Here is a 15,548-nt window from a genome sequence, read left to right as displayed (position 1 = left end):
CTTGCCTTTAAAAATCCTCCCCCGAAATCCACTGGGGAGTTCCAGCCTTCTGAGGATGAACATCCTGTACTCCTTGCTTGACCCTCGCAAGGAACCTTTCTCTGCTCAGAACCCCAACTTTTCAGTTTGTTTCACCTCAATGTACATTGGGCACAAGACCTTGGTTTGGCCAATACAAACCAGGCACCAAACATTTGACGATGGCCAACAATCACGATGGTGTGATCACTCACCTAGAGCCAGACGTCCTGTAATGTGAAGTCAAGTGGGCCTTAGATAGCATCACTACGAACAAAGCTAGTGGAGGTGATGGAATTCCAGTTGAGCTATTTCAAATCCTGAAAGCGGATGCTGTGAAAGTGCTGCACTCAATATGCCAGCAAATCTGGAAAACTCAGCAATGGCCACAGGACTGGAAAAGGTCAGTTTTCATTCCAATCCCAAAGAAAGGCAATGCCAGAGAATGCTCAGACTACCGCACAATTGCACTCATCTCACATGCTAGTAAAGTAGTGCTCAAAATTCTCCAAGCTAGGCTTCAGCAATATGTGAACTGTGAACTTCCAGATGTTCAAGCTGGTTTTAGAAAAGGCAGAGGAACCATAGATCAAATTGCCAACATCTGCTTGATCATCGAAAAAGCAAGAGAGTTCCAGAAAAACATCTATTTCTGCTTTATTGACTATGCCAACACCTTTGACTGAGTGGATCACAATAAACTGTGGAAAATTGTGAAAGAGATGGGAATACCAGACCACCTGACCTGCCTCTTAAGAAACCTGTATGCAGGTCAGGAAGCAACAGTTAGAACTGGACATGGAACAACAGACTGGTTCCAAATAGGAAAAGAAGTACATCAAGGCTGTATATTGTCACCCTGCTTATTTAACTTATATGCAGAGTACATCATGAGAAACACTCGGCTGGAAGAAGTTGGAATCAAGCTGGAATCAAGACTGCCAGGAGAAATATCAATAACCTCAGATATACAGATGACACCACCCTTATGGCAGAAAGTGAAAAAGAACTACAAAGTGAAAGAGGAGAGTAAAAAAAGTTGGCTTAAAGCTCAAAATTCAGAAAATGAAGATCATGGCGTCTGGTCCCATCACTTCATGGGAAATAGTTGAGGAAACAGTGGAAACAGTGTCAGACTTTATCTTTTTGGGCTCCAAAATCACTGCAGGATGGTGACTGCAGCCATGAAATTAAAAAAGACGCTTACTCCTTGGAAGAAAAATTATGACCAACCTAGATAGCATATTGAAAAGCAGAGACGCTACTTTGCCAACAAAGGTCCGTTTAGTCAAGCCTATGGTTTTTCCAGTGGTCATGTATGGATGTAGAGTTGGACTGTGAAGAAAGCTGAGCACCGAAGAATTGATGCTTTTGAACTGTGGTGTTGGAGAAGACTCTTGAGAGTCCCTTGGACTGAAAGGAGATCCAAACAGTCCATTCTAAAGGAGATTAGCCCTGGGTGTTCTTTGGAAGGAATGATGCTAAAGCTGAAACTCCAGCACTTTGGCCACCTCATGCGAAGAATTGACTCATTTGAAAAGACTCTGATGCTGGGAGGCATTGCGGGCAGGAGGAAAAGGGGACGACAGAAGATGAGATGGCTGGATGGCATCACCGACTCGATGGACGTGAGTTTGAGTGAACTCCGGGAAACTGTGATGGACACGGAGGCCTGGCGTGCTGTGATTCATGGGGTCGCAAAGAGTCGGACACGATTGAGTGACTGAACTGACTGAACAACAGTATTTAGCACATATTATGCTTATAGAGCTGCAAGATTTAGAGAAATGTGACAGATTAGAAAACTCCAAATGATTTCAAAAGATGAATTTTCTGTCATTAGAGAACTCCACAACATGTGAGATGTCTTGCATCTCACAGGTTACATTGTAGGGGTACTCTTGTGAGCTTTTTGCTGCCCTCTTACAAGGGGGATTTGGGACAGAGAGATTGCCTTATGATTTCTTTCATCATGAGCTCAGCTCAATAAAGCTGGAGGAGAAATCTATTTTAAAGGAATCCTTAATGTATTCAAACATTTTATAACTCAAACATGTAACAGTGGCATATGTTATAGAACACAGGTTATGTGCATTTGTGGGGAACTTGCTTCACTTTTTTTTTTTTTTGCTTCACTTTTAAATCAAACAGTGCCCTATTCAAGGAGGTGTTATCTGTTTTACAGATGTGAAAAATGAGGCTCAAAGACAGCACTTCTCCAAGGTCTTTGAATCAGTAAATGATGAATCTAGATTTGGATTCAAGTCCAAGTCCAGCATGACCATCCCACTGGTGGATGGTCTGTGTGAAAAGTGCCACAATATGCTATCTGAATGAATCAATGACTGTAGGACTGAGAACAAAATCTTGGGCCCTCACTCATAAGTGATAAATTATTTCTGTGGCTGCCTTACCAGCTTAGAAGCTTTTCTTCCCTTTCATCCTAAATGAAGAAAGATCAAAGTTTGTGGGGCTTATAACAAGATCACCTCATTATTCTTTGATAATTTCCCATGAACCTTGGCTAAAATGGCGTTATTAACAATGACTTTTAGCTTCAGGTTTGCAAAATGAATATGTCCTGCAGAACTAGGGTATGGCAATGTGGCTACAGTTGATAATTCTGTACTGTGTCCTTTTCATTTGCTGAGAGAGTAGAGCTTAGGGGTTCTCAACATAAAAGAAAGAAAAAAATCTAAATGATTAAGATGTGAAGTGATAGATACATTAATTGGCTTAGTATGATGAGCATTTCAGTGTATATGTATGTCAAATCATCAAGTTGTACATCTAAATATATACAATTTTTGATTGTCCATTAGATCTCAATAAAGCTGGAGGAGAAATCAATTTTAAAGAAATCCTTAATGTAGTCAAATATTTTTTATAACTCATACATTTAACAATGGCAATGTGTTGATTATTTTCTATTAATGGGCGTGATGGTGGTTTATTATACTATTTTCTTAATATTATTTTCTTAATTTTTATGCAGGTTTGAAATTTTCTATTGCAAAAAGGAAGAGAGAGCCAAAAATCGTCAGTTTTCAATTACCCATCTTTCTGTTGTTAACTCTTTCTCAGATAATGCAATCTACAATCTAAATAATCACTCCTCACCTAATTTCCAGTTGTCTTTGAAATTCTCTACATTTTCCATCCCTATAAATGTTCAGCTACTAGTTCTTCTTCAAAGATGAAGAAATTGCTTGCTGAAGTTGGGAGTCTGGTGACTTCCCTTTTCCCAATTCCCCAGACTGTTCTCTCCAGTTCCAACTCTCTCAGGACCATAATTGTCATCTCTAAACTGTCAAATCACTCAGTCCCTTCAGCTTCTGCTGTATGTTTTAAAACTAAGAGTTTTTTGAAAATTTTTAGCATTGTTTTCTGAGCATAAACTAATACGATGTTTAGAAGAAATGTTGAAATCCAGTATTAAATTGTTCAGAGAAGAGTGGCTCTAGAGCCAGGGGACCAGATCCTTCACTCATCCTACTTCCTACAGGGTTACTGTGAGCCTCAGGATTTGTGAGAGCATTTTCTAAAAACTAAAACCTAAAACAACATACAAATAAAACTTTGTTTTGAACAGATGTTCAGTGAATGCCTTTCAGGTGCAGGACCACTAGGCCAGACACAGAGCTTACAAACGGGGGAGATGTCATAAGACCTCTATCTGCACTTGTTTATTGATCTGAAATGGCTCAATGCTATGACTAAAGGAGCAATAACAAGTGATGGAGAGGATGCAGAGAAACCAGAATCCTCATATACTGCTGGTGGGAAAGTAAAATGGTACAACCACAAAGTTACCACATAACCCAGAAATTCTTCTCATAGTTATCTATCCAAGATAAATGAAAACATATGTCCACTTGAAAACTTAGTTACAAATGTTATAACACCATTATTCATAAAAGATAAAGGTGTGAGGGGTGGGAGGAAGAAAGTGTACACCACCTTATGAATGGGCAAATGAAATCTGGAATTACATGCAATAGGATATGATTTGTCAAGATAGATACACTGAAGTATGCCACAAAGCAGATGAACACTGAATATATTATGCCGAGTTAATGAAGACAGCCATTGACTCTAATGAGGAGGGCAAAACAATATCTAAGGAGAAATGCAATCTTGTTGGACTTGATGATTCATTTCCAAACAAACCTCAGGGATAGATGGTGGAAATTTGTATCTGTGCAAACTATAAAATATTGTATGGTCTACAGCAGGGGTCTTCAACCACTGGTCTGTGGCCTGTTAGGAATCAGGCCACATAGTAAGAGGTGAGTGATGGGCAAGGGAGAGAAGCTTGATCAGTATTTATAGCCATTCCACTCATCACTCGCATTACCACCTGAGCTCCACCTCCTGTCAGACCAGCAGCAGCATTAGATTCTCATAGGGGCACAAACCTTACTGTGAACTGCCCATGTGAGGGATCTAGCTTGCACACTTCTTATCAGAATCCAATGCCTAATGATCTGAGGTGGAGCTGAAGTGATGATGCTAGCACTGGGGAGCACCTGCAAACACAGATTATCATGAGCAGAGAGGTTGACGAGAGACCAAAATAAGACAATTGCTTGCAGACTCATATCAAAATCCTTTCAGTGAGTGGCAAGTGACAAGCTGCATCTGCTGGCAGGCTTTACAGTAACATGAGTTGATGTACTTCAATTGGACAGCCGCATCTCGTGATAGGCTTTAAGTCAGAATCCAACACTCATTTCAGTGTGCACAAGGCCTGCCCATTATTTTCCATCAGCGGCTCTTCCTGCACTGCACACTTGACTCCGTCTCAGTCTGGTAAGCCCACAGCTAACTTTACCAAAATGAGTGAAAAACAAACACAGCTGAAGAGCTTCTTTGATAAGGGGGAGAGACCCAATGATGAGACAGCAAAAGACTCTAAGACCACCAACAAAAAGGAAACAATTTAAGATAAAATATCGAGAGTTCTACTTCAATTATGAGTTCATTGCAACACATATATGTGGCAACCAGTTATCCAACAAAGTAAAGTGGCTGCATTCCGTGCCAAACTGGATCTATGGGGGTGACAAGTGAACATTGAGATTTTTGACATGTTTCAAATATTAGCAGATATTTTGAAAAAGACTGAGCCAGGGACTTCTTTCTCCCAGGTGGTCTTTGATCACCTATCTCAGCTTTCTAAAGAGTTTGAGCATTACATCCCAACAGCAAAAGACCCTTGAACTGGGAAGGAATGGATCTGTGACCTATCTGTGAATAAGCCAGGTAAATCAACTTTGTTCATGCTAGAAAGAGGATCAGCTTTGTGAGACTGCAAATGATGATGACCTAAAAGTATGTTTGAGACAACTTCAAATTTCTATACATTCTAAAGTCAAGGCAGAATATCCTGCCACAGGATATTCTCTGTGGCAGAGATTGCCACAAAGCACTGAAAAGCCTGCTTCCATTTTGAACAAGCTATCTTTGTAAAGCAGGGTTTTCTGCAGTGACAGCAATCAAAGCAAGATCACAAAGTAGATTGGATATAAGAACACACTTCGGGTGTCACTCTCTCCCATCAAGCTTGGAGGAGACCATTTAGTTGTAGAAAAACAAGCTCAGGGCTCCCTGATTCTGAAATATAGTGAGTTGTATAATTATTTAATTATATATTACAATGTAATAATAATAGAAATAAAGTGCAAAATAAATAAAGTGATTGAATCATCTCGAAATCATCCCACTCTCCCTGGTCCGTGAAAAAAATTGTCTTCCAAGAAACCGGTCCCTGGTTCCAAAAACGGTGAAAATGACTGATCTATAAGATCTCTGTCAAATCGTCAAAGCTTCAAGTGTTAAACCTACAGCAGGTATAAGAGCAGTACTAAAATGATTCAGCTGAGATAATGCTGGTCCTCAAGCATTTTCAACCAAGACATATAAGAAAATGAGATTTACAATTTAAACATAATCCTGTGGGTATGCATAGTTCTGAATATAGTGATAATTTCTCTATCACTTCTCCTAGTGATATATCCACCTCTGTAAACTCAGGAGTGAGTACCCAGCTGAAATCTAGCCAATCATCATATGCCATGACCTTGTCCAAAGGGCTTGGTTGAGAGATAACCTCATGGCTAACCAGACCAGCTGGATTTCTTCCTTGAGAATGTTGAGCAGTGAAGGGGGCGGGGAGTGAGGGTGATTTTTGTTTTGCTTTTGCTGGAGCTAGAAAGGGAAAACCTCTCTTTCCTTTCTGATGAGGGAGTTTTAAGGACATGACCCATGATTGGTAACCATGTGCCCCATTTACATTGAGAGCCTTAAAGAATAAAGCAGGCACTCAGGGAAAGTCATACAGTCAACATTTATTAAACACCTACTATTCCAGGAGCTAGGGATATATAAGTGAATAGGATGAGTGGTATAAAGCGGAGTCTTTGTAACATCAAGTCTTTGTAACATACTGAGGCTAATAGGATCCCTCCTTGGACAGTGTGACCTGCTGGAGCAGAAGCTGTCACTTTCTAGCTCGTGACCTCTGACTCTTCTCCAGGACTAAGGAGGTCACTGCCTATCTGCAACTCTCCACTTAGGGCCTCTTTCTGGCTATGGAAGCACACTGGGGCCATATGAAAAGCAAGCCCAAAACCTTGGATTCAACCCTTAACCAGTGATGGATGGGAAGTGGGTAGATAAATGCCCCAATGCCCTTGCCTATGAGTTGGAATAACTGTGTCTACCAAGGTGACCACAAGGGAAGGAGGCCAGTTGCAAAAGCAGTAACTTTCTTGCTAACACACTTTTTATTGGTTTCCTTCCTGCTTTGTCTCACTTGTCCACTTCCTACATGTGTTTTCCTGGGATCACTTCTAAAATAAACCACTTTCACTCAAATGTTTGTCTCAAAGTCTGTGACTGGAAAACCCAAACTATGAAACCTCTGAGGAACATCATTCCAAGTACTGAAAACTATATTCACTTCCTCTTTGAGCCCATGAAAATACTTTTTAATATTATAAACCTTGGGTTTATAATATTAATACAGTAACACTATTCACATGATGATTCTGAGGTCTTGAAATGCATCTGGTCCAAACTGAAGTGTCCTTTAATTGTATAATACAACACAGATTTCAAAGACAGTGTAAAACTCTTTATGCCTCAATGATTTTTTATATTTATTACACGTTGCTATAGTATTTTTGACACATTGGCTTAAAAAAATCTTACTAATATTATTTGTCCCTTTTAACTTTTTCACATGGCTACTACAGATTTAATTTACAGATGTGGTTCACTGTATATTTCTATGGATAGCACGGCTGTAACCAGTGGAAAGGCTTTAGCACCAAAAATTTCTCTCCCACTCAAGAAAGCAAAAAGTAAGGGTAATGTTAGTATACAAATTTCGAATGTGATCTAATTCATGGAAAGAAGTCACACTCACATTTCAGAACTTTGTTGTTAGTGATGAGTTCCCGTCTCACTTCCCACTGGCCCTCAGTCCCATTTGCATCATTGACTATCATATAGAGACCTGATGTAAAAAATTAAGCAAAACTTCTCAATTTGGGCCAATGGCTTCCCTGGGGGCTCAGTGGTAAAGAATCTGCTTGCCAATCAGGAGGCCCGGGTTCGATCCGTGGGTCGGGAAGATCCCCTAGAGAAGGAAATGGCAACACACTCCAGTGTTTTTGCCTGGGAAATCCCATGGACAGAGGGGCCAGGCAGTTACAGTCCATGTGGTACAAAAGAGGATGCTGCTGCTGTTGCTGCTAAGTCGCTTCAGTCATGTCCAACTCTGTGTGACCCCATAGAAGGCAGCCCACCAGGCTCCCTCATCCCTGGGATTCTCTAGGCAAGAACACTGGAGTGGGTTTCCATTTCCTTCTCCAATGCATGAAAGTGAAAAGTGAAAGTGAAGTCGCTCAGTCGTGTCCGACTTTTAGCGACCCCATTGACTGCAGCCCACCAGGGTCCTCCGTCCATGGGATTTTCCAGGCAAGAGTACTGGAGTGGGGTGCCACTGCCTTCTCTGACAAACGAAGATGACTGAGTGACTAAACAACAACATTAAGATATTATAATAATACTTGGAGCTTCAGTTATTTTGTTTTAAGCCTTTTGGAAAACTAGTCCATTATTGAGATAAGTTGTCTGGAAACTGATAAGAGTTGATAAGGGTGTTCTCAGAAAATAATATACCTAAAAAGATGAAAACCCTGCTTTCATTAGGCTCACAATCTAGAAAAGGAATAGGTAAAAAGAAAATTGCTGCAAAATGATACAAATATAAATGTATAAGTATATTCATCCTCATCTTTTAAATAAGCAACACTCTTTAAAAACCAGAATAGCCCACACTAGTGAAAAGTGTGGTAGGCACTGTAGTCTATTGGTAAACTGTATATTAGAAAAGCATTTTCAGAACATAATCTGACAACATCTATTAAGAGCCTTAAAAACATTCATCTTTTTTGACTCAATAGGATTTTTACTTACATGATGATGAAGGCAAAAAAGTCATTTATAGAGAACTATTTATACACAATTTTATTTATATACAAATGTTTCTCAGAACAGTGGTTATTATTAAATTGTAATAGGATTTAGAAATATCCTAACTTCTAAGTTTAGCAATAGCAACATGATTGAACAAATTATGAATTATTTTTAAACAAGTGCTTTTGAACATCTACCATACATCTACCTTTCAAAGCACTGGGAATCAATGGACTACAAGATATGTAAGGTTTATCTTCTCATGGTATTCACATTGAAGTAGTGGGAGATAGATGGTTAAAAAGTAAATGGATGAACAAGATAACATTAGGTTTGATGAGGAATCTGAAGAACAGGAAGTGATAGTGGCTGGAGATGGCTGGCAAGCCCTGCTTTAAATTGGGTGGTCAAGAAGCCTTCTTAGAGGAGAAACTTAGCCAAAATCAGGGAGTCAGTCTTCTGCAAACCTGGGAGCAAAAAAAAAAAAAAAAAAAGATAAAAAAATTCCATGGTATTGGATAAGATAACTTAGGTAAGTGTAGATTAAAAAAAAAAAGAGAGAAAGAGAGAGAGAGGAAAGGGAAACCTGCTCTTGCATCTGTCAGAGGAGGCAAACTGCCACCCCCGAGACTGGGGAGGCTCACAGGTAAACAGAGGAAGTTGAGGCTTCCTCAGGGTGAAACGATCATGGGAACCTGTGCTTGGGGAAGAAACCAGAGCCGTAACCGACAAACTGCTGGAGGCTCAGTGTCAACAATCTGAAAGTAAAAACTCCAGGGGACCCAGTCATGGGGGGACTCACAATATTGTGAGATTTACCTCCAGGAGCTTCATCAGGATCCTACAGGAGTACCAGGGAAAATCCCCTAAGCCTTCCTGCTGGGAGTGGGGTGATAGGGGGTAGCCAATTTGAAATAGACCAGAACACTCAGTCCTCTTAAGAAGGCCCTAGAGGAAAACTAGTATTAGAGTCTAACCCTCTAGGGTATTAACTGAACCCAACTGACCTCAGAGAAGGGAATATCCAGCTCCAGCTGGCTCAAGCCATTCTGTCCCACACAAGGGATGGGGTAGGGGAGAGAAAAATGAGAAACACTTGTGAGGTTCACAGTCCAAAGGAAGAGGCTTACTGAGGGGCTGAGACCTAATCATGGGATCTGCCTGCCCTCACACCTCACCTCCTCATTACTAAAGCCCTCTTATAGCAATGCCTTTAATCCAGGACATCATGTCTGCATTTCAAGAAAAACTTACAAGACACTGCAAAAGAAAAAAGAAAAATATTTTTGAAGAGACAAAGCATCATCAGAACCAGACATGGCAGGGATGTTGGAAATATCAGATGAGGAATTGAAAAGCAACTATGCCTTCCCTGGTAGCTCAGGGGTAAAGAATCTGCCTGCCAATGCAGGAGGCCTGGGTTTGATCCCTGGGGCAGGAAGATCCCCTGGAGAAGAAAATGGCAAGCCACTCCTGTATTCTTCCCTGGGAAATCCTATAGACAGAGGAGCCTGGTGGGCTACAGTTCTTGGGGTCACAAAAGAGTCAAATGCTAAAAAGAAACTAAACAACAATAACAATAACATGAATAATATGCCAAGGGCTCTAATGTATAGAGTATACAGCACATAAAAACAGATGGGTGATAGAAGCAGAAAGATGGAGATTCTAAGAAAGAACCAAGAGTAAATGCTAGAGATAAAAAGCAGTGTAACAGAAATGAGGGGGGGGGGAGGACCTACAACTAGGCATATTATTTTCAAATTAAAGAAAAAACATTTTGGCTATAGAGGAATAAAGATAAGAATTATATCCAATTCTCCTCAGAAACCAAGCAAACATGGAAGAGAGTAGAGTGAAAAAGTTTTAAGTGTTGAGAGAAAAAACCACCAACTTAGAATTCTGTAATTTGTGAAATGATTGTTCAAAAGTGAAGGAAAAATGAATACTTCTTCAGACAAACAAAAATTGGGAAAGGAGTACAACAAGGCTGTATACTGTCATACTGTTTATTTAACTAATATGCAGACTGCTGCTGCTGTTGCTGCTCCTAAGTCGCTTCAGTCGTGTCGGACTCTGTGTGACCCCATAGACGGCAGCCCACCAGGCTCCCCCATCCCTACATCATGCAAAATCCCAGACTGGATAAAGCACAAGCTGGAGTCAAGGTTGCCAGGCAAAATATCAATAACCTCAGATACGCAGTTGAAGCCTGGTGTGCTACAGTCCATGGGGTCACAAAGAGTCAGACACGACTGAACAACTGAACAGAACTGATGCAGATGATATCACTCTAGTGGCACAAAGCAAAGAGGAACTAAAGAGTCTCTTGATGAGGGTGAAAGACGAGAGTGAAAAAGTTAGCTTGAAACTCAACATTCAAAGAGCTAAGATCATGGTATCTGGTCCCATCACTTCATGGCAAATAGATGGGGAAAAAGTGGAAGCAGTGACAGATTTTATTATCTTGGGCTCTAAAATCACTGTGGATGGTGACTGTAGCCATAATATTAAAAGACACTTGCTCTTTGGAAGGAAAGCTATGACAAACCTAATAAAATCTAAAGGGAAGATGTAGAAATTCTGGAGATGGATTCACAACAATGTGAATATAATTACTGCCACAGAGCAGTGCATTTAAGAAATGGTTTAAAAAGTTCGTTTTACATTATGTATACTTTACTGTGTAGGGGAGAGGAAAATTCCTCTTTCTTTTACACTTCTAGGCTCTCTGGATGGAGCCTTGGAAATTCAAATGATGTAAGACAGATGAACAAGTGAAATACAGTTTATTAACCTGTGCAGCACGCACACTTATGGAAAGATCTTCTATCATTTACAGATTGCTATTGTTGTACTCGGACAGTTTTGCAAAAGTGTTTCATGTTCAAGAAGATTCATAGAAAGGACTTTTGATAAATACAGGTATCTGATAAATTTCAGACCATGCTAGTCAACTGTGTAAGAAATTTTATAGATCTAGCAGAAAGCCTAGTGGCTTCACAAAACTGTTAACAAAAAGGATTAGTTGCTGAGTGAACTGGTGAACATGGCTATTATTTTTATGTCTAAAAATATTGTCTAAATATATTTTATGTCTAAATATATTGTCTAAAATATTGAATTCATGTTTATGTATGGCAAAACCAGTATAATATTGTAAAGTAATTAATCTCCAATTAAAATAAATAAATCTATATTAAAAAATAAAATAAAATATTACCAGTTTAAGTTTGCATTTTCCAGATATAATGAAACAGTTCCCTTCAAGATAATTATGACTTACAACAATTTGGAAAATTAGACCTTTGTAAGTAGAACTAAAACATGTCTTTTCTTTCTACCTGATCCCTCCAAAACTTGGAAACTCTTAGGTTCCCAGCAGATGTATCAGATAAATAAGGAAGGCCACTTCCTATCAAGGACAACTCTTCCACCTCCGGGTGATAATTGTATTCCGTGAACAAAGTTTCTTATCTGTAAAGGGGGTACTGAAAATCAGTATCAATTTCATGGAGTTATTATTGATGTGAAAGTGCTTACTGCAGTTCATAGCACAGAAGAGATGTTCAATAAGTGGAAACAATTATGGAAATATATTTTACCAAAATATTAAATTGACTGTCCCTTGCTAGGGTGTGAATGTTTTTGTAAAAGGAATGAAAATGGAATTCTTGAGGTTATAGCTTAAAGGGTACTGGTGCTGGTATAAAGAGCACAATTGGCAAGAAAACAGCCAACCACAATTTCCTCCACAGAAGACAGATCAAAACCCAAATCAGAGGAGAGCAAAGGTCTGGGAATGAGAGGCAGAGAGCTGGAGACATCTGTCCCCAGTGATCACCGTCCCCAAAGTAGGGGGGATACAGGATATGATAGAAACCCCTTCAAGTATGGCTCATGCCTTACCTCCTGCTAGAAGCCAGCAGAGTTATCAGCTTTGTAGAGGAGACTCCCAGGCCATAAACCTGTGTTACAAGTGAAACAGAAAATCCTGATTTCCCACCTGGGGTCTGGAAAATTCAGAAAGCGGGAAGCAACAGGCTTATGGAGTGTGGAACCAGGATGAGAGAATGCCATAGAGGGAGATGAAGTGTGTGCCATCCAGCTGGGGAGCAAATGAGAACCAATTACATCCTTCCTTTAAAATTCCATGAAGCAAAGAGAAATGAAAGTCACTCAGTCGTGTCCAACTCTTTGTGACCCCCATATACTGTCCATAGAATTATCCAGGCCAGAATATTGGAATGGGTAGTCTTTCAATTTTCTAGGGCATCGTCCCAACCCAGGGATTGAACCAAGGTCTCCCACATTGCAGGTGGATTCTTTACCGGGGAAGAATTTACCAGGGAAGCAAAGAATACTGGAGTGGGTAGCCTATCGCTTCTCCAGCGGATCTTTCCAACCTAGGAATCAAACAGGGTCTCCTGAATTGCAGGTGGATTCTTTACCAACTAAGCTATCAGGGAAGCCCGAAAATCCCATAGAAAAGTAGATTTTAAAAACAAAGCAAGTTTAAAAAGCAAAATCTGCTGGGAAATCAGAAATCAGACTTTGCTAGAGTTTAAGAGACACTAGGACAATAAATAAGAATTCTTCTTAAATATAGGTCAACTACTTTATAATCAGGTTAGATCTATAATCTCTATCCTTCATTCTCCAGGTTACCAGTGGTGCAGGAGAAGGAAATATCATGTCCTGGGAGCCCTGAGACTAGCTGTCAAGTGAGAGTCCTTGGCTTCTGCAGGAAAGAATACAAGAGCGAGCTGAAGTAGAGTGAAAAATGGACTGATTCAGGGAGATACACTGTCCACAGACAGAATGTGGACTTTCTCAGAAGGCAAGAGTGCTCCCAAAGTATGGGGTTGTGAGTTTTTATGGGTTGGGGAATTTCATAGGATAGTGAGTGGGAAGAATATTCTTGCTATTCTGAGGAAGGGATGGGGAGTGCCAGGAGCTGGGTCATGGAACATTTTTTTGCCTTTTATGGTCAGCCTTGGAACTCTCACAATGCCTGTCATGGTGCAAGGGGAATGATTTTTAGTGTTCTAATGAAGGTGTAATGAGTTAGAGGTCAGTGACCAGATCATGCTCAACACCATCTTGATTGTAGCTGGTTTGAGCCAGTTTTTGTGGGATCCTGCCTACCAATGCTGGAGACACAGGAGATGCAGGTTTGATGCCTGGTTGGGAAGATTCCCTGGAGAAAAAAAAACAGCAACCCACTCCAATATTCTTGCCCAGGAAATCGAATGGACAGAGGAGCACGGTGGGCTACAGTCTATGGGGTCACAAAAGAGTTGGATTCGACTGAGCAACTAAACAACAGAAATTAGAATCAGGGTCATAAAATAAAAATTTAACCTTTTTTCTTTCCCTTTGTGCTGAGTTGACTTTCACTTGCTCACAAGTCACCTCCTGCAGAGGCCTCCCATCCCTGGCCCTTCAGACAAGACTTCCTGGGGAGAAATGGCTCCACTGACACCTCAGCTCTGAGGGCCGAGGGCAGAGACGCTGCTCCCGGGGCTGTGATTCAAGATGGTGGCCAGGGGGCCGTGGGCAGAGACGATGCACCTGGCACTGGATCTGGGCGCGTGGCTACACAGCTGAGCCCGGACTCTCGAGAACCCCGCCCCTCTCCACTCACAGGAACCACTAGCCCCAGCCCCTGGAGGGCTTTTAGCGGGGAGCATGTGCTCCAGAGCAAGTTCTATTGGAACTAGCCACAGCTGGCAAAGGACCTTGTTGGGGTCTGACGTGGGACGGTGGGTAACAGAACAGGAAGAAATCCAACCCCCTTCTGCTCAATAAGAGGGTGATTCTCCTAGAGACCTCGGTAAGGGAGAAGCAGCAGACTAGTTAAGAAAATTAGACTTAATATCATTGTAGTTTGCATCATTCCCTTTAAAGGTTATGTTCACTCCTGAAAACCTGTGCCTCCCCTCCTGATAGAAGCCAGGTGAGGCTGATACACCTTCCTGTTCTATCAGGTCAAAGACTTAAAGAACCAGACTCTCAGGAGCCTCTCAGAGTGGGACTCTTGAGGGAAATCCATTGTCTGGGTGACCAGGCTCACACTAGACCCAGAAACCAACAGCATCTTCTCCTTCAGATGCCCCCACCCTTCCTGACCTAAGCCCCAAGAAATACCCTGTCATGATAAACTGAGGTTATACTAAAGATTTGGTGACTGGCCAGGGAATGGAGACTGACTCAAGTGATGAGACCTTCATGGGGATGGGGTGTTCCCATGAGGATGAGTCTCCTGCAGGAGGCAGGTGGAGATTACTGTGAACAGAGTGGAAGGGGGTTCTAAGTAAAAAACCAGGTTCAAGAGTACTGGTGTTGCCCTGGGGTGTTCTCCCAAAAGAAAGAAAGAAAGAAAGAAAGAAAGTGTAGTCGTGCAGTCATTTCCAACTCTGAGACCCCATAAACTGTAGCCTGCCAAGCTCCTCTGTCTGTGGAAATCTCTAGGCAGGAGTACTGGGGTGAATTGCCATTTCCTTTCCCAGGGGCTCTTCCCAACTCTGGGACTGAACCTGGGTCTTCCACATTGCAGGCAGATTCTTTAATATCTGAGCCACAAGGGAAGCCTAAGTTATCCTCTAAGTGATTTCCCCTTTATAATATGGGAAAAGACAAACTGTGAAAATCTTTAGCTCTTTCCCTGCTTACTGAAATAGATACTGACCCTTTGAAACATATTCTGGTTCTTGAGTTAACTAAGTGAGACCATCCCTGCCCAGCGCAGGACTGCAGTTCCAGGGAGGCTGATGGGACAAGAAGGTGAGATGGTAGGGGAACAGTCTCCCCACCTCCACTCACTGACCTACTGGGGAGAGAGCCTCATCCTGTCAAGTGGACCGTGACTCAGAAACTCAGGTCCTGAGAGCAGTCCTGTGAAGGGGACAGAGCAGGAGGTGAGGGGGGAATTCCCCACAGTAGCAAGGAGCTCTCCTTACTGCACAGTCAGGAACACCAGGGAGAATGAATCTGCTGTCTGTCACTACATCAACCACCTGAGACATAAGCACCCTAAGGCA

General features: G+C 41.4%; 1 protein-coding gene across 2 annotated transcripts in view; it reads right to left on the bottom strand.

The window, feature by feature from the left end:
* Positions 1–15,548, bottom strand: part of LOC139176086 (ATP-binding cassette sub-family C member 4-like) — a 374,149-nt gene that overhangs the window by 169,792 nt on the left and 188,809 nt on the right. The window lies entirely within an intron of this gene.

This window comes from Bos indicus, chromosome 12, assembly GCF_029378745.1.
Source record: "Bos indicus isolate NIAB-ARS_2022 breed Sahiwal x Tharparkar chromosome 12, NIAB-ARS_B.indTharparkar_mat_pri_1.0, whole genome shotgun sequence".
Lineage (NCBI taxonomy): Eukaryota > Metazoa > Chordata > Mammalia > Artiodactyla > Bovidae > Bos > Bos indicus.
This window is presented reverse-complemented; position numbering and strand designations above follow the sequence as displayed.